Source organism: Uloborus diversus, chromosome 2 (assembly GCF_026930045.1).
Source record: "Uloborus diversus isolate 005 chromosome 2, Udiv.v.3.1, whole genome shotgun sequence".
NCBI classification, from domain to species: Eukaryota; Metazoa; Arthropoda; class Arachnida; order Araneae; family Uloboridae; genus Uloborus; species Uloborus diversus.
Genome location: NC_072732.1, coordinates 140,419,349 through 140,442,490, shown reverse-complemented (window position 1 = coordinate 140,442,490; position 23,142 = coordinate 140,419,349). Strand labels below are relative to the sequence as shown.

At 32.9% G+C, this 23,142-nt stretch overlaps 1 protein-coding gene across 1 annotated transcript in view; it reads left to right on the top strand.

Annotated features, from left to right (window-relative positions):
• The window catches only part of LOC129217375 (netrin receptor UNC5B-like), a 408,265-nt gene that overhangs the window by 182,252 nt on the left and 202,871 nt on the right, over window positions 1-23,142 (top strand).

Genomic DNA, 23,142 nt, shown 5'->3' with positions numbered 1-23,142 from the left:
TTCTATTACAATTAGAGTTTCTTTTAATAAAAAAAAAAACCTTATCTATCACTAAAGTAGTTTTTTTCTTCCCTTTTATGCAGTTTTTCAGTTTTACTCTTTCATTTTGCTTTTAATGTCTTACTTAAGGAAAGATTAAGTTCAGAATCATAAATAGGTAATTATTTTAGAAGTGCTCTTTGAACTGAAGTGAAGTACAAAAAAAATGTTGACAGTAACTTCAGGTGATTTTGGCAATCTTTATTCCTTCCGATCTTTTTTTCTAAAATAAAATTGTTTTTATTAAATTACACACTTTAGTACGGGAACTGATTTCAGTTACTTTTTACGTCGAATTTCAACAGTTACTGTTAACGTTGGTTGTTTCGTTGGAACCATGAAATCAGCTCATTCGAGGGGGGAAAAACTGTCTTGCCTCCAAATGAGAAGACTAATTGCCTATGTTCTGATTTTTTAACAGAATGGAACTTTTTTTTTTTTTTTAATATTGGTCAGTATTGTCAGTTGCTTTTATTTTAAAAGAAAAATCAAAAAGTCCATTTTGTTGGTGGCTAATCACTACATTGTTTCCAAAGCAGTTTTTTTGCGAATTCATAAAAACAATCCTGGTTCAGATTTCGTTGATCCCTTGTAAGATCGAAGTAATTGGTGGAAAGCTGGAAATGATTTTAATCCATGCCGTATGGGTCTGGAATGACCATACTAAGTTTTCCTTCTACTACTAAGTGAGCTTTAGCCGTTACGGCCAAATTAGTGACAAAAGCACCTGTTTTTTCATTAATATAACTATCTCAAAAATAACTCTTCCGATGGCCCGATGGCTTGTAGAAAGTAAAATTCTGAACAAAATGAGTATCTACAACACATATCTTTGTTAAATACTAAGCGCGCAACTTATTTTCAAAGTAAGGCTCAAATCAAATCTGTAATCAAAAGCTTCAAGAAAGAACGTACATTTCCCACTCCCACCGGCTCTCCCCAAGACCCCCTGTAATAGAACGCCGTAACGCTAGATGGTTTCCTACCTACGGAAGCAGCTACACAGATACATATTCATCAAGTTGACTTACTAGATGTTTGCTGAAAACAATTTATTTCATTACAATGTAACAAAGAAGCGAAAAAGGACGCTATCTTCATACAGAACTCATTTTAGTTCTTAAAAGGAAGCTCAAAAATACTGATAGGTTAATTTTAAGTAAAACTATCCAGAGAAAATATCTGATTTTGAGTGACATAATTTGAATTAGAAAATCAGTATTAGGTTCAAGGTAAAGTTTTCTAGTTCACTTTTCTTGAAGTAAATCAATTTTTTAATTTACACAATTTGAAGAAAACTTAAATAATATTAAATGTTTTTCTGTGAGAAATGCTATTATACAGCTCAGTGATTACGTGAGTGAACTATTTGGGAAAACATGACTGATTTGTGTGTGATTTGGGATGAATTATATGCGGAAGGTGACACAATTGAAGTCAAAGAACGTGGAATTAAAAAACTTGTTGAAAGCAGCCATAAAATACTATCATGGTCAAAATATTACAATACACATGTGTTACTACAATGTTTAAATATTACTACATAAGTGGCGCTAAAAAGCAAAGTAAATATTTCACCCTTTCACTTTGCCTCACATTCCCCAACATCGAAATAAAAAATATTAATGTTTATAAACTTTAAAACAGAACTATCTCATAAGTTTTGAACTCCTCATGTAATTATATTCAAAGGAGTAATATTTTAAACTATAATTTTTATGTTTTCCTTGACGAGAAATAACTGTCTGTATTTTATTTTGATGGTCATTTTTTCCCCTTGAAAGTTAAGGGTGCCCTAAGTTTAAGCCTCAGTTTGTCGAATGGTACTCTAAATTTTGCCGAATGGTGATAATTTTGTCGATTAGAGCTCCAAATTTCGCCAAATCATGATAATTTTTCCAACTAGGGTACTCCAAATTTTCCGAATAAGACTCTGAATTTCGCCGAATGATGATAATTTTGCCAAATGTAACTCTAAATTCTTCCTAATGATGATAGTTTTGCCGAATCGTCAGACAAAAGTTTACGAATAAGGAAACTTTTGGGAGATCACATCGGGACAGTGTCCCTGTTGAAAGTATTCAAAAAAAAAAAAAGTTTATTACTGTTTTATTTTTTCATCGGGATTGGCAACAGGTGTAATTGAAGTGTTCTTTTAGTAATGGTTTTGCGTGATTCCAAGATTTTTTTTAACTAGTGTAAATCACGTCATGCGATTTCCTAATGGAATTAATTGGATTGCGGTGAACAAAAGCTATACATAGATTTATAATTTGAATATTCATAATGCAAATATAATATCATTTCATTTTCTAAGACGCGTAAAAAAACGCGTATGAGAGTGTTTTGTATGAAAAAACTAAAGAACGGTGAATGTTGAATCAATTGTAGTTGTTGAAAATGCATCAATAATTTTATTAATTTATAGACTTATTCGCTTTCACAGTTAGATTGTTAAGGCCGATTTTTTTTTTTTTTTTTTTTTTTTTCACGTCTCGTTGCAATCTGTTTAATTTAAAACGTTTGACCTCAGACAAAAAAACAGTACCTATATCTATTGAATACACTTCTGATGCAGCATCAAATTTTATATAAAAGTTCATGCTGTTAAAAAGTTAAATAAATCCTTATTTTTTTCTTTTAGGTAAGTACTATGATTTGATTTGTCTTTATAAATCTGAAGCATTTAAGTCCGGTAAGCAGTTGCATCTTTCATTATATTTTTAACCTTCTCTTACATTTTAAACTCTTATTATAGATATTTCATGCTTGAACAAATTTCAAATTTAAGAATCCAAAAGTTTTATCTTCTATTTTTAAATTTGAATGTACTACACTCTTTCAGTTTGCAAATTTCGTAAATTTATCAAGTATAAATTTTTATGTGATATTTTATTTAGTTGTATGAAGAAAGTGTGACAGTAAAGAAATCATTTCTTTGAGTAAAATGACTCTTTTTTTTTGAGTGTAGTATTATAGGGCAGTGCTCTAAACATCACAACAGGTTATCTCTAATACTGTAAAGTAACTAGTTATTTGGCAAAAGCCGAACCTTTCTTCCATCTCACCTCGCTTTTTTGCGTAAGGCTAACAAAAAAAAAAGAAAAAAAAAAGACTATGGTGTTATTACGGAAAAAATGAACGAATATGATATAGTTTCGGGTAACTTTTGAAATGTAACCATCGAAATTATTTACTGAGAATCCTTTAAAGGTACTCGTAATAAACCCACCAAAAATATTAAAGTGAAAGTTAAGGATACTTCAAAAAAAAAAAAAAATGCAGAAGAAATGCGAATATTTGTTTTGGTTTGCATTTCTGTCTGAACATGTTTGATGGGTCAGTTATGACCCCTAATGCTTATAATTGGACGTTGAGTGTAATTCATATTCACAAAGCAAATCTTTCGTGGTGGTTACTGGTCGGAGTTAACCCTGTCAGAGTGTCAGAACAAATCAGAGTGTCAGAACAAATTCGAGTGGGGTCCCCCCCCCCTAGTCAACTATTTTTTTTGTTTTTTTTTTCAAATTGGAAAAAATGGAAAGACTTACAAATGTGGTACTTTTCATAAATTTATACACTGATATTTTTTAAAGATAATTTCAGATTCAAATTTAATTATTATCAAGCAAAAAATGTGTCCTTTTTGTTGTTTAAAATAGGTGGCGAAATGAACATACAATCTTGTTCAAAATAAACAATCAGCTATTATGAAGCTAAACACTTAGTCTTCATGCACACAACTAACTATAAATAAAGTTACTTTGAGCACAATTTTGAATTTTTCAACTAACCTATTCAAAAAATTATACATTTCCTGGGAAAACGTCATAATCTTTATATCCTTTTTTAATTAGCTTCGATTCCAGAAAACTCGAATATGCTACATACCGTAGCATATTCATCAGAATATCTCTATCCTCTCACATTAATTTTAAGTTCCTTTCATCAATATTCGTCCTCATCATATTCATCGCCTTGGTGTTTAGACCGTGAATCAAACATATTTGGAGCTGGTTATTTTCCTGTACCCCCCCCCCCCTTTATATTCATTAAAATATAAGATCAGGCTTTATAATTGTTTTTATTGGTAGGTGGTTCATTAATAGAGCTTTTGATTCCAGATCTTTTTGTGGTGCGTTGTAAAGTTAACTTCCACTAATGTTGTCTGAACCAGAAAATGGTGAGAGATCTAAAGATCTCTTCTTTTGCTTTTTAATTTAGGTTTTCTGACTATTTCCTTTTTTATTTTCTTATTTTTTTTTTCTTTTTGGGATTTTTCTTTCTTTTTTTACTTGTTCACCTTCAGATTTTTCTCACTTTAATTTGCTTCTTTTCTTTTCTTTCTTTTTTTTTTAATTTCCTTTTTAGCTTTCTCGGATCCTACATTTACCAGTCTTTCCATGGTGACTGAATTTATTATGCCATAATTTCTTTGTTTTATATTGATTTAGTTTCTTAATTTCCTCTCTTTTGTCTTAGTAACAATCTGTTGTAAGTCCTTAAAAAAATGCGAAATAGGCTTTTTTGTGTATGTACTATAGTTGAAGCAAACATAATATGGCAGCATTGTGCAGGCTACGCAGATCCTAATCGCAGCATTACGGCTCTGCCAGGTTAGGTTTGCCCCAACTATAGTCTTTTTTTTAAATTCATTTTCCTTCGTTGATTTTAAGATCATGAGTACGATAATAGTATGAAATAGTCTTAGCTAAAAAGTTGCATAAAAATTCTCAAAATTCCTAAATGGTAAATAAGCGTCATGGAAGCACAAATATTTTAAAATTATTCTAAAGCAACAAACAGTTTAAAAGCAAAAAAAAATATATATATATATATTGAAGCTTCCTGTTTTTTGTCGGAAGCTCAAATACTTTTTCCGCAGTGCAGTGGAAAAATGACTTTTATGTATCCCAGACGCCTGGCTGAAAAGTGTGTGCTTTTTGTAGCAGATAATCATAATTTTAATTTATCAATGGTAAAAAAGAACTGTCCTCTAAGCTCTGAAAAACACATACGGCCCGCGTACGCTTATAAATCTCGACAAAAATTTCGGCATGAAAAGATCACATTTTTCGCCTTGAACAAACATCGATTATTTAGTGAATTCAGGCATAACTGTGTATCTAGTTGGGGGGGGGGGGGAGCAGTAATTGAGAGCCCGATAAAGGTAGCCGTAACGACCAATCGCGTTTGGTCTTTTGCCTCCAAGCCGCGGAGTTTCTTTATCTATTATTCAAGCTTGTAGCTGAAGGATAGATGTGCCGGATTTCAGGTTCTAAAATTAGCGATGCGCCCCGGGTAAAGTCAGGTGTGCGGTATCGATCCAGGCGATGCAACAGGTGATAGGAGGGGCAGGCTCTATCGGCGACGAGTTCCACGTTGCAAAACGGAAATTTTCCGCTGGAGGAAGTTTGGATGAATCTTTCCCAACTCTTTTATGAAGAGTTTCCTTCCTTTAATGGAACTTTTGATTAAACATTTCGTTGAAAGAGCATAATATTCTAAACCTTCTCCCAATATATCTACCTATTTTCGTTGCGAATCCTTATTTTATTCTCCACATTGCAGCAAAATCAGCCCGAAATAGAAAACTTACAAATTTCGAAGACCGGATTTGTGTGGATATCTACATGTAACTTTACCACATTTGGCATTATTTCTTGTCAGTTTGAGTTTAAGTATCGAATTGCTGATGTCATGTGTTAGTTTTCGACAATTTGAGTTTCTTTGAAGCGCCAGGATTGGGGTTACTTTTTCTCTTTCTAAATATAATTCTACGAAACTAAGGTTTTTATTGTGTTTGAGTTTTCTTGCAATCTCCGACATCTTTACGGTTCGTGGGAATATTTTAAAGCCAAAATAGAGAGAATATATCAAGGTTTAATTGGTATAATTAAGGAAAAAAGCTGTGGTTGCTCTAGAAAGGTTGTGTTTGAGTTCTCTTGCATTCTCCGACATCCTTACGGCTCCTGGGAATATTTAAGAGCCAAAATAGAGAGAATATATCAAGGTTTAATTGGTATAATTAAGGAAAAAAGCTGTGGTTGCTCTAGAAAGGTTGTGTTTGAGTTCTCTTGCATTCTCCGACATCCTTACGGCTCCTGGGAATATTTAAGAGCCAAATTAGAGAGAATATATCAAGGTTTAATTGGTATAATTAAGGAAAAAAGCTGTGGTTGCTCTAGAAAGGTTGTGTCTTTTTATCTGTAAGAGATGACGCATTTGATTGGTTTCCTTCCCCCGCATCTCGTTTCTGCTAGATCTACTACATGTTCTGATATGGATTTTGCCTCCCATACTCGTTACGTTTTGCAATTTTCTTGTAACTTTGTAGAAAGAAATAAACATTCTTTCTCTATTCACATTCTCCAAGAAATGACTGATGATAAACACTGGAATATATTTCATAGCCTTTTTTTATAGTTTTTCAAATTTTATTTGTTAGTACACAAGAGATAAAAAAAAAAAAGGAAGTAATGAAAGAAATGTCTGTCATTAATAAAATACTGATACTGATGGTGTTCTAATTCTGGAAATAAAGAATTGAATTTGCTTTGAAATTGCTTTTGTGAAGATAAAGACTGTATCACATGTTAAAATAACTACATTTTTAACCTCACAAGCCCAATTGTCATCCAAAGAAAAGGGACTACGTCTCCGAAACAAGATTATATGCATTTTCATGACAATATGTTGCTTTTTTTTTAAAAATAATTTCCTATTTTATGATATTTACTTTATGAAAATCAATTTATGATTTGAATTAGAATTTTTTAAAATAATTTTAGAGTATAACAGAAACTGTAGAAGACCAATTTTCACTCTTAAGTTTTAAACACTTGTAGCGTGTAATGTTTTGAGTTGTACTGTTTTTTCAAGCTTTCATTACAAAATGACTGATGGCTAATGTGACACATAAACTTCTAATAAACTTTTTACCTTATGTTTGAAATTCTTTCCCGTGATGATATGGAGAATTTTTTCAGGATGTCAAAAAATGGAATCTTTTTGTTTCGAGAATTTTTGAATTTAAAAGCTAAAGGAGGAATGACAATTTTCACGCAGACTTGTGGAATACTTGAAGCGTTCTAAACATTGCTTTTTATTGATCACTGAAACTTTTGTTAAAAATAAAATGGGTGATGTTGCACATGAACTTGGTTCTGATTTTTTTGTTCCCCCGTATGTCACTAGCGCAATCAGAATTTACTATCCTGGAGAAGGGGGGTTTTAATTCATAACTAGAACCGTATTATATGCACTAAAACCATTAAAATATGCACTAAAACTTTCAAAATATGCACCAATAATTATTTTACCTACGATAAAGTTGCCACATCGTCAAGTAAAAAATGATCACCCTTTTTATTTTTTGGGTTTTATAAATGAGGCAAAAAATACATATTGAAAGGTATTCACACAAAAAATGATACACACGTTAATTAATCTTACTACATCAATCACAATTTGTTCAAGATATTTTCCATAGGCATTTCCCTTTGTCATTAAATCTACTTTCTAAAGATTTTTTCTTTTCTTATTGACTGCCAGAAAAGACATTATTTATTTCCATGAAATGGATTTTCATTGGTCATTTAATTTTTCCTTCTTTATGAAGAACAAAATGTTTATTTTCACTTTTCTTGAAGTTATAAAGTTCTAAAATCAAGTAGAAAACGCAGTAATAAGCATTTATTTTTAAAAATTTGCCGTTTTATTGCATTTATATGTGCTGTCGTTAAAAGATGCAATTGCATATGCACATTCGTTTATAAATAATTCCAGTTCTACTAATAACAACCCTTGCATTTTTTATGTTCTGGAGTAGCAATACGTGTAAAAATCAAGGGCTCTGGTTGGGTTGACCCCTCTCCCTCGCTGCGTGCTGTCTCATTCGACACCCTCTTTTGATGAACCACTGTTTCATTTGACCCTTCTCCCCCCTCCCTTGCTGCATCCCTATCCTCCGTTTTTATTCATATTTGTGTCAAAAAATCTATAATGGTAACTGTCCAAAACTCTTCTGTGCAATAAAACTCCTATTCAATTGTCACCAGCAAATGGACAAACTCTGTTATCGTTTCCTTTCCAATATGACGATGCGCCTCATCAGCTGTTGCAATTCTCAAAATTCCCGACATTTCAACGCACCTGCCGTTCATTGATTGTCCCAGCACAAACTCCGTTAGCTCCGTCTCTCCTGTGACCTATCCGCATCCCGCAAATCCCTCCGCTCTGCATCGCTAATAGCTACACGCTGCGACATGTCGGAAAACACATCGCCATCTGTACGTACAAGGCGCCAACCATGTTAACCAAGTCTGCCTGTTCATTACCATTAGGCATTTGGCTCGCGTTAATGCTCTGGGTAATGAGATATTTTAAATACGCTACCCGGTTCTGATCAATGGATTGGAATTTGTAAATATTTGGAAAAGGGCGTATGATTAATGTGTGAGTGATCGATGGTGGGACCGGGATTAGGAATCAATTTCTGCTATAATTTCGATGTCCTCTGTCATCAGAAATTCAATAAATTATTGCCATTGGAAGACATTCGTAGAAAGGTAGCCGATGGGGGTAGGGGGTTCAAATTGTTTTTGATCTTTGCTGAGGTATTCTAAACATGAAACTTTTATTTTTTGTTCATTTAAATTTTTTTGTGATTGTTAGAACCGAGGAATTGTGAAAGATTTCAGGATATTCTCTACAATCCTTATAATTGATATGTAAGAAACCTTAGCACAAGGTTAGTTTTCTTTCCATTACTTTCACCTCTGACCTGTAACTTCATTTCATTGAAAATTATTAGTGTTTAGTAACATGCAGTTTTTGCTGATTATTAGAGCAACGTGTAAAAAAAGATAGAAAAAGAGGGGGAGGGGCATTAGTTTGATGTTTCAGCAAAGCACATTCGGTGCACATTTGAAACTTTTTTTCATAACGGAACAGATTGGTAAAACATTTCAGCTGATTTTCATCGTTACAGAATGCATTCGAAATACATTTTAGTACATATTCCGGCAGCTGGAATACTTATAGTGTTCCGAATGTGTACCGATTATTTGCAGTGTGGAGTTGTGTGAGAAGCATTTGAAAATAAAATATTTGTGTACACTAATGTTATCACTTCTCAAATACTTACTTCAGAGGATATTCTAGTTCGACTTTGAGCTAATACAAATGAAAAATAAAATAATAGCTACTATGATGACGATAAATATGCAAAACTACAAGCTGAATCACCCTCAACATAGCCAATGTCTTTTGATATGCAGAGAAACTTCACATTAGTTCAGAAGCCAGGGGCGCAAATAACGATGCTTTTCAGATCGTTTTTTTTTTGTTAGAATATGAGAAAATGTTTTTTCCTCAGGAGAATCAACAGAATTTGTGATAACTGTCCAGGTACGCAGCTGTCACCGGGCCACGCTTTTGCCGGCACAGATCAAAGGAGATAGGAGTTTTGCCATCATCGGTGGAACTATATGCTGAAAAAATTAATGAAACTGCACAGGCCATCATTAAGACTAACGGCTATATCTAATACGATAATACGACTTTCATAGACACGACAAGAAAGAAGTATTCCCTAAAAAACAATAAGAAGACATGTGGACTGTTCAAAGCAAGTTTACGAATTGCTTCGGTACTGCAGAAAAATTAAAAAAATAAAGCAAGTATGCATGAATTTTTATGTCTTTTTTTTTTCACTTACACATTTTTTATGAGCTCTCGATTATAACCAGCAAATATTGCAGCCCCTTTAAGCTCCTTATAAGCGAGTTCGAGTTCGACTGAACCCTCCCATTTTGTACTTAATCCCAACACCAGTGCTCAGACGAAAATCATTGCCGGAGCCAGAAACAGTTGTATCATGGAAGCCAACCGCACATGAGCTACCATTAATCAAGCAGCCTAAATGAGTCGTTATCGCCGAGATTCCATTAGCGGGGGCTATCTAACTCGTTCCTCCTTATCCTCAGCTGCAAAACAAGATTCATGCTTTGTCCCGCCTCGAAACATTTTGTGTTCTATGCATTCCATGTTGCTGCCACGGGGGGGTTGAATTGAGTCGGGATGTGGGTCTCGCTCGAATTATGGAGCTAGTTTAAAAGCTCTTGGAATCAGAGCTGCAATTAAGTTCCTTCTGCACTCACTTCCCTCAACTATTAGCCGCTCCCAGAGTGCTAAGTAACTCAACAAAGGAACGTGATGAAGATATGTCTTGGGAAGAGAATAGTTTACAAATTTATTCTGTTTGATGCGGATGAAGAATTTTCTGTTGTAAATTATGCACTAAATGCGATGATTCCAGTTTTATCTTTCAATTTAGATGAATTCCCACGGCCTTCTATCTGAAATAATCAAGTTTAAAGCTCCTATTTATTTTACTAAGCTTGAAATTTTAGATGTAGTGTGACGCTTTTGAATTAAAGTTGCTTGTTGACACTTTTATTTCGCTGTTTTATGAAAATATTGCGCTTCGTTTACAGGTTCATATTTTATTGGCGTTTGTTTGTTGAGACTTTAAACTACAAATGTCTGAGGAATATTTTCAATAATAAATGTAAATTTTCTGCATTGTATCTGCATCTGGACAATGTTTTCCATATTTGAGTTGAATTTATTTAAAAATGAATATTTATAAGCGGCAGGTGTTGAGCTGATGAGGCTGCTCCTTTTGTGAATGGTTAATGTCATTGATAGATTTGATCCATCTTCTTCATAAATAGATAACGTGGCACGTGTTACAAGGTTGGTTGATTATTATGAAAACACATTGTTTCATTTGATTGTAAAATAGACATTCTTAGTGTTTACAGTTAAGTGTTAGTATATTTCGGTGGTAAAATTATTTGTCGGATGTATTTGCCTTTGATGGTTGAAAAGTTACATCATGGAATTCTCTGAGGTTTTTGTTTATCTGATGTAATTTTGCCCCTGGTTGCGATTAATTTTTCTTCTTACCTTCGATTCAACCTTTCCCGAAACAGATTTCTAAAAGTGCCATTTTTATTTCCAGAAATAGTTGCTACTGGTTGCGAGTTTTGACACTCAAAGCTACCAGACATTTGAAATCAGTTTTTTTTAATGAAATAAATGACTTGTTAATAGTCAGCAATATTTAACATTGGTGTTTGATAAATATGCATTCTCAAATTTACAATGAATTTAACGAGGAAAAAAAGTTTCCAAAGTTTTTTCTTCCATGAATTTGCAATAGTAACCTCCTTTTATTTTTTATGAATTTCCAACTAGCTGAACCTTTCATTAAGAGACACTAATGGGGCCAGATACTTTGTCCCTTAAATAGAGGGGTCCCTTCTTCGGAGGTACTTAAGTTGATGTATACAGTGTGTTAATTCAGTATAATGTTATAATGAACATGAACTATTAACATTTAAGATGAAACACTGAAAATGTTTCATATATATTATACTAAATAAAATTACCACTTATTGAAATTTCAAAGTTTGTTATGTCATTAATTAAAATGTAGTCAAAAATTTAGTAGTTACAAAATTTTCTAGCGTGAAGAAATTATTTTGAAGTAATTCATTACATGGATTTGCTTCATTTCCTGCAAATTTCAATGTAAGACAGTGTGAATGGGGTCGTTTCCGAAATTTTAAAAGTATTTTTTCTGAAAGAACATGCTTAAAAACATAGCATCTGACCATTCTTTAAATAATTTGATAAGTTTAATATTTTTAAAAAATTACTTAAATCGGTGAGCTTTTATTGTTTACGCTTCACAAATGATGAAATGCCATTCTGTGTTGCCATTCACAGAGCAAAATATTTAATTCGCATCTTTACTCACGTGTATTGGCAACGATATGGTTGATAGCAAGCGTAGAGCGCAATTTTAATTCGCTTCTTGATTATCATAACGTGGAATCGCGGTAGAAAGATACGGCAAAGTGCATCATTTGTGACGTCATCAAGACCACGCCTTGTTTGAAAAATCGGACATTTAAAAAAATTAATTAAAAAATAACTGTTGGGAAAATAAAAGTATTTTCTGGGTCCATTTTTTTTTTTTTTTTTGCTTATTTTATCAATTTCAGTGACAAAAAATACTACTTTTAACTGAAGGAAACAACACCATTATAGTTAGTGTTCAATTTTTAAATAGGCAGCTTCTTAGTTGCTGTGTACTCATGCACGTAAATTTCAGCGAGCCTTTTACAGTACAGACTTCTTTGCTTGATATATGTTAATGTTAAACTTTCCTCAATTTATTTTTAGAGGAAACGTCAAACTTAAATTCCAATAAATTCACTATTTCTTATGCACCTTTACATAATTTTTTGTATTTTTTTTTCCTGTGAATGTCCCTTAAATAGTGTCCCTTAATCAGAGACAAATACACGGAGGTCCCAATTCAAAGAGACTGGGACCAGAAAGAATATCCCTTAAAAAGAGGTGTCCCTTATTAGGTGGTGTCCCTTAAGGGAGGTTCTACTGTACAATGTTTGTCTTGTGGTTAGGGGTGTTCATTTACTGGGTTGTAGCACATTTTTCATTTCTTCCCTCCAAAAAACATGATGCAGGCCTGTAGAAGTTCTTCTACCTTTTTCAATAATCACTTAGGCATTCTAAAACAATTTCACCGTCATGTGCCAGATTCAACATTTTGTAATGATTTTATAAATTTAAGAAAAAAATATATGCTGTGCTTAAGTGTTCAATTGCATTATATAGTGATAACTTTTGTTTTTTGATTTAAAAAAAATATTTAGTTAATGTAAAGCTTCTTCATGAACGTGATTTTTTTTATAGTATAATTGTAAATCTTAAATCAGTAAGAAAACGATTTCACAACAATATTTATTCGGGCATTCTACTAAAAGTTTTAAAGTTAATGAAATCGAAAAAATTCTCTAGTTAAAAATATATTTCTTCGAAATATATTTTTAGAGATGCATCTGTTTTACGTGGTTTACAATTGAATGAATTTTAAGAATTTTTACAGAAATTAAAAAAGAAAAGTTGAACTTTGTTAAATAATAAATGGAAAAATATCAAGTAAGAAATTTAAACTTTTCTCTTTTATTACAATGTTATGAGAAATATATATATGTATATTTTTTTTTTTTTTGAAACTTAAAAGAATTTAACTATCGAAACAAAAATTATCTGAATTACCTTAAAATACAAAAATATGTTTTCAAACTTTAATTGTATTTAAACTGTCATTTCCAGTATTGCTATAGTGATCATTACAACCTAATTACAGAACTTAGTACTTAAAATTACCGTCAAGTTATTTTTCCCTTTAACTTTGCAACAAAACATTTGTTTATATTGAATTTTTTCTTTCACTTTCTTTCAAAATTCTTACAGCAGTAGTTCAATATTATTATACACTAGAAAATTGCTCGTCAAAGTATGACGGATGAAAATTGCCTCTACATTTGAACGAAGCAATTGCCTGTTTGGTGATATTTTGATAGTTGAAATTTTAACCCTAATTCCAGTGGATGAACCCTAAACTCCAGTAGATGGCGTTCATTGTAGACCCCTTTTTTGTTTCTTTATTTTCTGAAATGAGAGTTTTACCAGTAAAGCAGTTAAGATACCGGATCCAGTTCAGCCTCGTCAAAATACAGCATTTCCCTGCATGTCAAACATTACCAAAAAATATTGGCATAATTATCATGCCGTTCCGCAAGTTTCACTGTTGATGACGTCAGAAGCGTTACTCGATCATTCACTGTTTATATGAGGATTGTATATTTTTTCAGACTTCTTTTTATTGCATTTAAAATTACAATTTTCATTCCCTAATGTTTCTCCATGATTTCTTCCAAAATGTTCGAATTTTCATTGGTATTGGAAAGTTGCAAATCAGTTACTTTTTTTTTCCCTGTGACTAAAAAGTTTTTATTTTTTTTAACTTTTCACAAATGCTTTTACTCAATATAGTCAAACTTGGTTCTTGCATCAATGAAACGCAATCAACCAATCAATTTTTATTTTTTTACCTGTATATGAAAAAAAATATGATAACTTTGAAGCACATCTTTTCGTCACACTCAATATAATATTCTATTTAAAATCTGAATGCGGAATTCTTTCGCAGTTTAGTCAAAGAACAGAAAAAGCATTTAGATTCCTCCATTGGTAACAAAGTTTGAAATACGCCCGAATTTGAAGTCACAAAAGATATAAAAACAGGCATTTTGCCAGCTTTTCGAGAAAAAGTTTAAAACTTCTCAACGCGCACGTTCAAAAACGATTTTTTCTTTATTGCCTTATTTTTCTTCATTCTTTAACTAGCTTCATACAATCGCATTTTTAAAGCAATTCACTTTCCGCAAAGCATACTTCTACCTTCCATTTGGAGGAATGTTTTTTTCTCTCTCAATATTTCGAGCTATAAATATGAACTTTTTTCTTTAAAAAAAAAAATCGATGCTCAGTAGTTTCATTAAAACCCGCCCTACTTCTTGAAAGTAAATAATGGAATTATTTAAAAATCTCAGAAAAGCGTATTTTATGGAGAAATATCTTCATTTTTTTTTTCGTTTCAGCGAAAATCCAGCTCTTTTTTGTTAATATCTTTTCAGTAAAGTTTCTTTAAACATTAATATTTTTATTTGACTCTTTTTTATGAATAATATTTTTGGAATGTTTGTGAATGTTTCTAAGTATGATGGTATTATAAAAAATTCGAAAATCTTTAGTTTTATACCATTACGTATGCTTAAATTATCGCAAACGTTTTTATGCTGAAATTTCATGTAACAACATGTTTCTAATGTACCTTTTATGGAAAATGAAAACTTTTTTCCGAAATCATTACATAAATATTTTTTCATCTTTTTTTAAAGATTGTGCAAAGACTTTTTCATTTTTTTATTAAAAGAAATCTGATTTTTCCGATTATTTTTTTTTATTAAAAATGTTTTCAGATTCTGATATTTAGTGTAAACAAGTTTTCTTTCGTCCTTATCAGTACTTTATTTTTGATGGGGTTTTTTCTTGTTACTATCTCGGAATATTTTTCCCATTAGTTTTCAGTTGAAAAACTTTTATAGTTCATGAAATAATTTTTATTCTAATATATTTTTGCTATGAAAACGACTTTAGCTTCTTTTTTTCCCCCAGAAAGCTGCCGCGAAGCTCTCTCCGTTTTCCTAGCATCTTATCTGCATGTCTGATTAGGAAAAATGCATTGCTTGTAAATTAAAATATAAATATTTATCCTTGGTAAAATATTTTAAAGGCTTCTAAATCCAAATTTAAATTTACTTTGCATTACTCTCCGAAATATTTGCTTACTGTTGTAAGAATAATGCAAATTTAATGTAAATGGGTTTCAAACCACCTTTTTGGGGGTAAAAAAATTTACTGTTTGAACTAAAGGTGGCATAAATATTCTCAACTGAGCTGTTTTGGCCAAACAAAAGTTCATCGACCATGACACCTATTCTGTAAAAAGATGCGTTCCCAAGATGCGTTCCAAATATATTTTCTTCAACTACAACACTATGTACAATTAAAGCTTTTCACCCCAGGGGTGCCCACAGAGGGGGGGGGTTATGGCGCAAGTTGGCGTCATCAAAAGGGGGGGGGGATTTTTAAACTTATTTATTGATTTATTTAAAAATTAAATTTATTTTATTTTATTTAAATTTCATTTCATTTATTTATTTAGTTTGTGTGTTTGTCTGTCTCATTGGCGTTCCACTGAACTTTTCTAATAAAATAATAATAATAATAATAATAATACAGTCAAGCTTGCTTATTAGAATATCGGTTAAAAGAATATCCCGCTTAATGTAATACATTTTCAATGTACCAAACCATTGATCTCTATTATTTTAATCCCGTTTTGGAATATCCCGTTTATTAGAATAATTTTCCATGGAAAATTGGCTATCCCATTAAGCGGGCTCGACTGTAGTAAAATTAAAAAACAAATAAATAAATAAATAAAGTAAATAAAATTAAAAAAAGAGAACAAAAAAAAAACTAATAATATAAAAAACGGAAATAAAATTAAAAAAAGAGCTAAAAATAAATAAATAAAAAATTGGAAAGAATGTTGATAAAATTTTGTGAGGGAATTTGCGCCACTGAACTTGGGGGGGGGGGAGGGGCACCCCATTTTTATCCCATAGTTGTAGTATAAGTGTCGACGAAAGTGAGCTCAAATATATTTGTGCGAAAGCATTATTGATACTAATGCCAAGCTTAATTATATTTTCAATATTTCAATGATGAAATGAAGAAAAATTTTGGTGATTTTTTAACTGTAGTAATCCTCGGGAATACGACTGAAAAAATATGGATGCCTTGAAATTCAAATAAGGATTTAATCAGTGGCGGATCCAGCCGATTGTTTTGGGAGGGGCTATCCGAAATTTTTGAACAAACTCCCCAGGACTGAATTTAGTTCCATGCCGCCCCTAGACAAATTTGAAATCTGCCCCCCCCCCCTAAAAGAAGCAAAATATCCTTGACTCAAAAAAACGTAAAAAAGTGTTCCCCAGATTCAAATTGTCAAACTGATGAAAAAATGATGGCGTTTCATATTCTGAGGCGCCCCGACCACAGTAATCTCCCACAAAATTTTTTATTCGGCAAATTTTGCTGACGATTCGACAAATACCATGATTGAAAAACATTTGAATTTCATAAGATGTGTGAAAGTAATCATTATTAAATTACCAGAAAAGATGGTCTCTGTGGAAAATGAAAGAATGTTAATATTTTACGTTCAAGAATAACAATTTAATTCAAAAAATGTGTATTTTAAAAGCAAATTTGCCGCCCCTGAAAAGTTTGCCACCCTAGGCAGCTGCCTACTCTGCCTATTAGGAAATTGGGCCCTGATAACTCCCCAGAAATTTTATTAAAATGAAGTTTTAAAAACTCAATTTTGGGGTATCGAGACATTATTAGGTGAGAGGGTGAATTTAGGAATCTCCCTCGAAAATGTTTCAAAATTTAAACTTTCGAGTAATTTTTGAAAAATTAGGAAACTAAAAACGCATTTTGTCTATTTTTGATGATGTACGGTACGGAGAAAGGCCAGGTTTCGGCCACTGAACCCATAATACTTTTTGAAAATAAAGCTTAGAAACCAAAATATTCTGTCATTGAGAAGTTAGAAGAAGAGGGGTGCTCTTCTAGCTCTTCAGCTGTCCAGCCTAAAAATGCACCTTTAGGTAATGTTTGCTTACATTAAAGGAAGGGTGAAGGTGCTTAGAATCCTTCTTTCCTGGAAATATTTTGCCTTTGAGGCTCTAAAAATTCGATTTTTAACTATATTTATACATATTTTAGAAAGGGATGGAAGATTCGTGAGCTCCTCCGAAAACCCTCCTTTTAAAGCTAGCGTCACGATATAAACTAGGGAAGGAGGAGGTCCTATCAAAACTCGTTTGTAATTGAAGTCCAAAAAAAATTCATTTAAGTTGCTTTTAAGCTAGTTAAGTGATAAGGGCTGGATTAGCTTGTTTCCGTTGACACTTTTTCCAAATAAAAGACTTAAAATGCAGTTTTTTGCTACATATCAAAGCATTCGTGAAAGGGGATGGGAAAAGGGGGTTCTCCTCCTAGTTTCGAAATTAAAGCCATAAAAACGAAAATTTAGGCTCTCTTTGGTCTTGTGAACAAAAGGTATACTCTGAGAACCGCAGCATTTAGAGATCGTCCAAGTATCTGTAGTTGAAATCAAGAAATAATGTAAAAGATGGAGAAAAATTTTGGAAAAAAAAAGTTTTGTTTTGAGGATAAGGATATAATTTCTCCCTCAATTAAGGCCTAAACTTCTTTTTCAGTTACATACAAGTGTTAAATTTTGTTATCTTCTCAAAATATTTTTTTCTTTTTTTTTCTTAAAAAAATTCCTACAATCACAAGGTTTTGGGAGGGGCCATGGACCCCATGGCCCCCCTCTAGATCCGCCCCTGGATTTAATTATAGAAGATGTAAGCCAGAAAATTTCTCATGTGTGTGTACTAATATCTCAAATATGAATCAAGTGAAGCAGTTTGACATTTTATTTCGTTCTATGTCTAAATGTGTTTCTATTACAAATAATGTAGTTTTCTGTGACATTTCCAATGTTATTGAAATGGGAATGCTACACTCTGGTAAATTACTTCTGTTATGATGGCTAACATATGGTTTTGCATTAACTCAGAGCTTGGTTTTGTAACTGATAATTATAGTGAGAAATCTAATATTTCCTTCCTTTACTTTTATACATCAAGTGTTAACCAATACTTTGTCTTTTGGGTTTCCTCGATTATCAAATTTTATATTTCCATTTCGATAGTGTTTCATCACAGTAAACGATTTGAGAAAAACTAGGGCGGCGGAGTCGGACTGGTTGAGTCGGAGTCGGTCATTTTCCCTCAGAGTCCGCAACTCTGCCTGAGCTGAGGAGTCGTGGAGTTAAAGTCGGAGTCGATATTCGAAGACTTTAAAATTCATAGAGTCGTGGTCAGTCATTTTCCCTCAGATTCCGCAACTCTACCCAAAATGCGGAGTCGTGGAGATGGAGTCGGAGTTGAAGACTCTAAAATTGTCGGAGTTGGAGCTGGCCATTTTCCTCAGACTCCTCTGCCCAGAGTAAAACATATTAACTTACGAACGAATTCCGTTTCTCTTTCAGATCCCTTCCCCCCCTTTTCCACCTATCTTATTTACTTGCAAATCCCTGTCACATATATCTGAATAGAAGTAATAAAATAAAATTTACATTTATGAAGTCCACAGTATTTTTCGCACACCTGCTTACGGAGAAGGAAATTGAAATATATATCGCCATCTGTTGCTGATGCTTGAATTTGAATGCGAATTTTGATCGAGACTATAACTGCACTCTCATAAAAATGGCGTATTTGTATTTCTTGGAATGTCTCATTTGAATAAAATTTGAAATGTTTCCAACGCTAGTCGTAACCTGTCAAAGCCTATCATAAAATGTAAAGTGTGGAAATATAATGCGAAACTAGTTCCCCCCCCCCCCCCTTAAAAAAAAAAGGAATAATCGGATGCGTTTTTCTTGCATTGCTGACCTTCTGCTGTTGCCATTTTTATTCGAACGTTCCCATCTTCAATGTCTTCTTGGTATTACTTTTACGTTTTGTTTGAATTTTATTAAATTAAAAAAAGAAAAAAAAACTACAGGGAATGACATTTAAAATTGACATCAGATATTCACTTTCACTTAGGCAATTACTACTTATTCTCCCGAAATTAGTTATTTGACAAAAATTTCCCACCAATTTTTATTGCACTGAGACTTGTTCCGTGCATATTACTAGAAACTTATGCAATGAAGAACGTTTTACAGCAACTCCATAGTTTTGATATTTTTTTCAAATATTAAGTAAATGTTTCTCTTAGTTGGTTAGTTTGATTAAAATACGATTCATTAGAGAAGACATCAACCCAAATGAGTAATGGTACAGCAGAAAATCACATGACTATCAAACAAATACCATTTGATGTTGGCAAAGGAAATAGCAACTCCAAACTTTCTTTTCTATTGGTTCATTCTGTGATCTAAACATGTATATCATATTGATAGTGATACTTTTAACCTCTCTACAATCGTATTTCAAGCGTCGATATTCCGAAATATGCCTCAAAAATCAAGCTAAACGTATTTTCAAGCCTTGTATTTTTAATTAAAAGATTTTCTTTATGATGGGGTTGCGTCAGAGGCTTTACCTTTAGCAGACTTTGTGCGATCCTCAGATATAGTCTCCATTTTTTACATGTGGTAGCATTATTGGGGATGCTTTTACGACAAGAATTTTGACGTCCGGTTTTCCCACGAGATGGTGACATTTGGGCTCTCTTCGATGCGAAACTGCACAGGGAGTTTAATTTTGCCACGAGCACTCCAAGCCAAGTGAGTACTCAAGGGATCTCTTTCATGCCACATGATCATACGACGAGGACGCTGTCGATTTTCTGAATGTTGAAAATCCAACGTCTGGAGCCAGGTTTGAACCTGCGCCTTTGGGTGTAAGAGACCAGCCTCTAACCACTCTTAGTGGCTAGACGCTGGTCTGTGGACAATTGAATAAAAATGTAGTATAATGGCAAATAAAAATAGCAATTGGAAAGCTTGAAATATTACTTTGGAATCTTCCGTTATTTTCTTAAATACAACTTGTTAAACATTCTATAGTTGTTAATATACCCAAAATAATACACAATTCTTCTTTCCCTGCCATCTAATGTTTTATTTTCAAATAGTTTTTCTTCTTGGAATTTATTGTCTCTACGGTTTTTGTATATTTCAGTCCACCTAGGGGCGTGCACAGAAATTTTGGAGCCCGTTACAAATGACTTTTACCGGCCCCTTCCATATTGTTTACCCTTACATCCCTACCTATATTTTCCCCCTCATATTAAAATCTCGAGCCTTCTTCGGGATCGGGCCTGCGCTAATAGGTGTCCCCACCCCCCCAGTGCACGTCCCTGAGTCCACCAAAATGAATTTCACCCCCAATAAGTGTTTTCACATCAAGAAGAGAATCCCTTGCTATATCTACTCTGCGTGTTATCATTTAGGAAGCAATCCTATGCTTTCGCTATTAAATATTTGTTGTGATGTAGCTGCAGCTACCCTTCGATTAGAACTCTGTAACTTTCTAGTTCTTACCAAAATGCGTCACCGCTAAGAACAGGCCGTGCTTGAGAGACAGACATGTAAAAGTACTTAAAGTGTTTTGATTTTAAAAAAATGTTCTAATCCAGCAGAAATCACAACGAAGCGACGGACTACAACAGAGGCGAATGGAGTGGAGAAAACTAACAAGAAATCGTCTTCAAAGAATTAAATGTTATATTATTTTTAGCAATACGGAGATGAAAATTCTTTTTACCGAATTCCTTCCACGCTCAATGAAAATAATTTTTAGTACAATTGAAATAATAATACGAAAACACGTGAAGTAATATTTGAGATTTAGTGTTGATTTTATGTCACACAGAAAGTAAAATAATGCAGTTCTTTATTTTCTGTGGGAAAGTTATTAAAATGTTCAAATGATTTTCTTTTTTAAGACTTTGTATGGAGACCGCCTTGCTGCAGAAAATTGAATTCTAAGCTCTTTCGAAAGAATAGCAATTTTTATTTTCAAAATATTTCGCACGAAAAAGTGGCCGAAGTTTCAAGTAGAAATTACATTCTGTGATTGTTTTATTTCCCTCTCATGGAAGGTGGTAACGTAAATATGTCTTACAATTTAAAATTATAAAAGTGTGAAGTAAGAAAAATCGAATATTTTTCTAGTAATATTTTCTATGATTTTGCCCGCCACAATGTCACAAAAGAGATCATTAATTTACTGTGTTTGAGAAACGAAATACGAAACTTTTAGTACGAATTTGTTTGATTTTAATGAATTTTCATTTCAAATTTTAGTATGATTTTTGTACTTTCTATTAACACCTTTTATTCAGCAAGTGTTCAATTTTACATCTTTTTTTGTGCGAGCTTTAAACAAAATTTAAGTATTTTTAAAATTTTATATTTAAAAATTGTAATTTAAATTAAGCAAGCTTCCCGAATTAGTGAGATATTTAAATTTGTAAGAGAAACGTTTTTCAACATTGTAAAAGCTTTTAGGTTTTTAGACTTCATTGTGTTGTTTATTATTTTTGTATTCATTTTTATAAGTTAAAAAAAAAAAAGTTCCCTGCAATTTGTTACCACATTCATTTTTCCCCTAGATGATTGTTAAAAGTGAGAATGGGGTTGTTTCCTTCAGTCAAAAGTACTACTTTTAGTCACTGAAATTGATAGAATAAGCAAAAAAATAAATAAATAAATAAATTAATTAATTAATTAAAATAACATGGACCCAGAAAATACTTTCATTTTCCCAACAGTTATGTTTTTAATAATTTTCTAAAATGTCTAATTTTTCAAACAAGGCCTGTTCTTGACGACGTCACAAATGTTGCACTTTGGCGCATCTTTCTACTGCGTTTCCACGTTATGATAATCAAGAAGCGAATTTCATATTGCGCTCCACGCTTGCTATCAACCATATCGTTGCCAATACATATGAGTAAAGATTCGAATTAAATATTTTGCTCTGTGAATGGCATTTCACCATTTGTGATGTCATCGGTAGACGCGTAAACAATGAAAGCGAACCGATTAAAGTTTTTTTTTTTTTTTTTAAATATTCAACTAAAACAAATTATTTTAAAAAATGGTCAGATCCTATGTAGTACAGTAAAATTAGGCCAAAAAATGGCCAAACCCAAACATCCCAAAAAAAAAAAGGTGAAACCTGTTGCAAATTACTTCTTACCCTTCCAGCAAGAAGGGGTAAAAAGTCCCAGCACTTTGCGCGTCGGGTTTTGGGGGGAAGGGGGGGGCGAAATAATCCTCTATTTAAATAAAAACAATTTCTATTACTTAAAAAAAATTCGCAAACCTCGCAGAAACCACTCTATAATAGTAAAACAATAAACCGTCACAGAAAAAAAATTCTAATTAACAGGGGTGCACAGGCGGGGGGGGGGGGGAGGAGGTTCACGGAGCAGCTTTGCGTCATTGGAATTTTTAAGGCAGTTTTTAAAGGGGTATTTCTTTCTTTTTTGAGGACTTTCATTCTGGATGGGTACTCCGTCACACTTAAGGGGTGCGCCATCCTTTGAAGGGGGGGAGGAACCCTGAATTTACATTCTAAAACCAACTATTGCAGTGAAGTTCACGAAAAAAAGTCCCTGACTTAAACTTTTCCGAAGTACAAAATGCCTCACAATGATATGGTAATGTCAGAACGATAATTCTAAAAGATCTAAGCGAGCTCAGTAACCAAATCATTTGTGACTGGAGTTATTAAACTGTTTAGAGCGTTGGAAAACAAAATTCCTGTGCAGCATAAAAAAAGTTCAAATTGACAAAAGTTCCCCTACTTCTTCTTGATTAGCTTACTTCAACTTTTTTACAATCTTTTGCCATCACCGTAAGGGTGGGACAAACCGGAATTGCCTATAGGGAGACGGGCAATGCTGCAATTCTGCACCCTCTAAGTCGGTGGGGGTTCTCATTTGCAAACACCAAGCTACTTCTCTTTTACTCAGCTAGTTATGTGA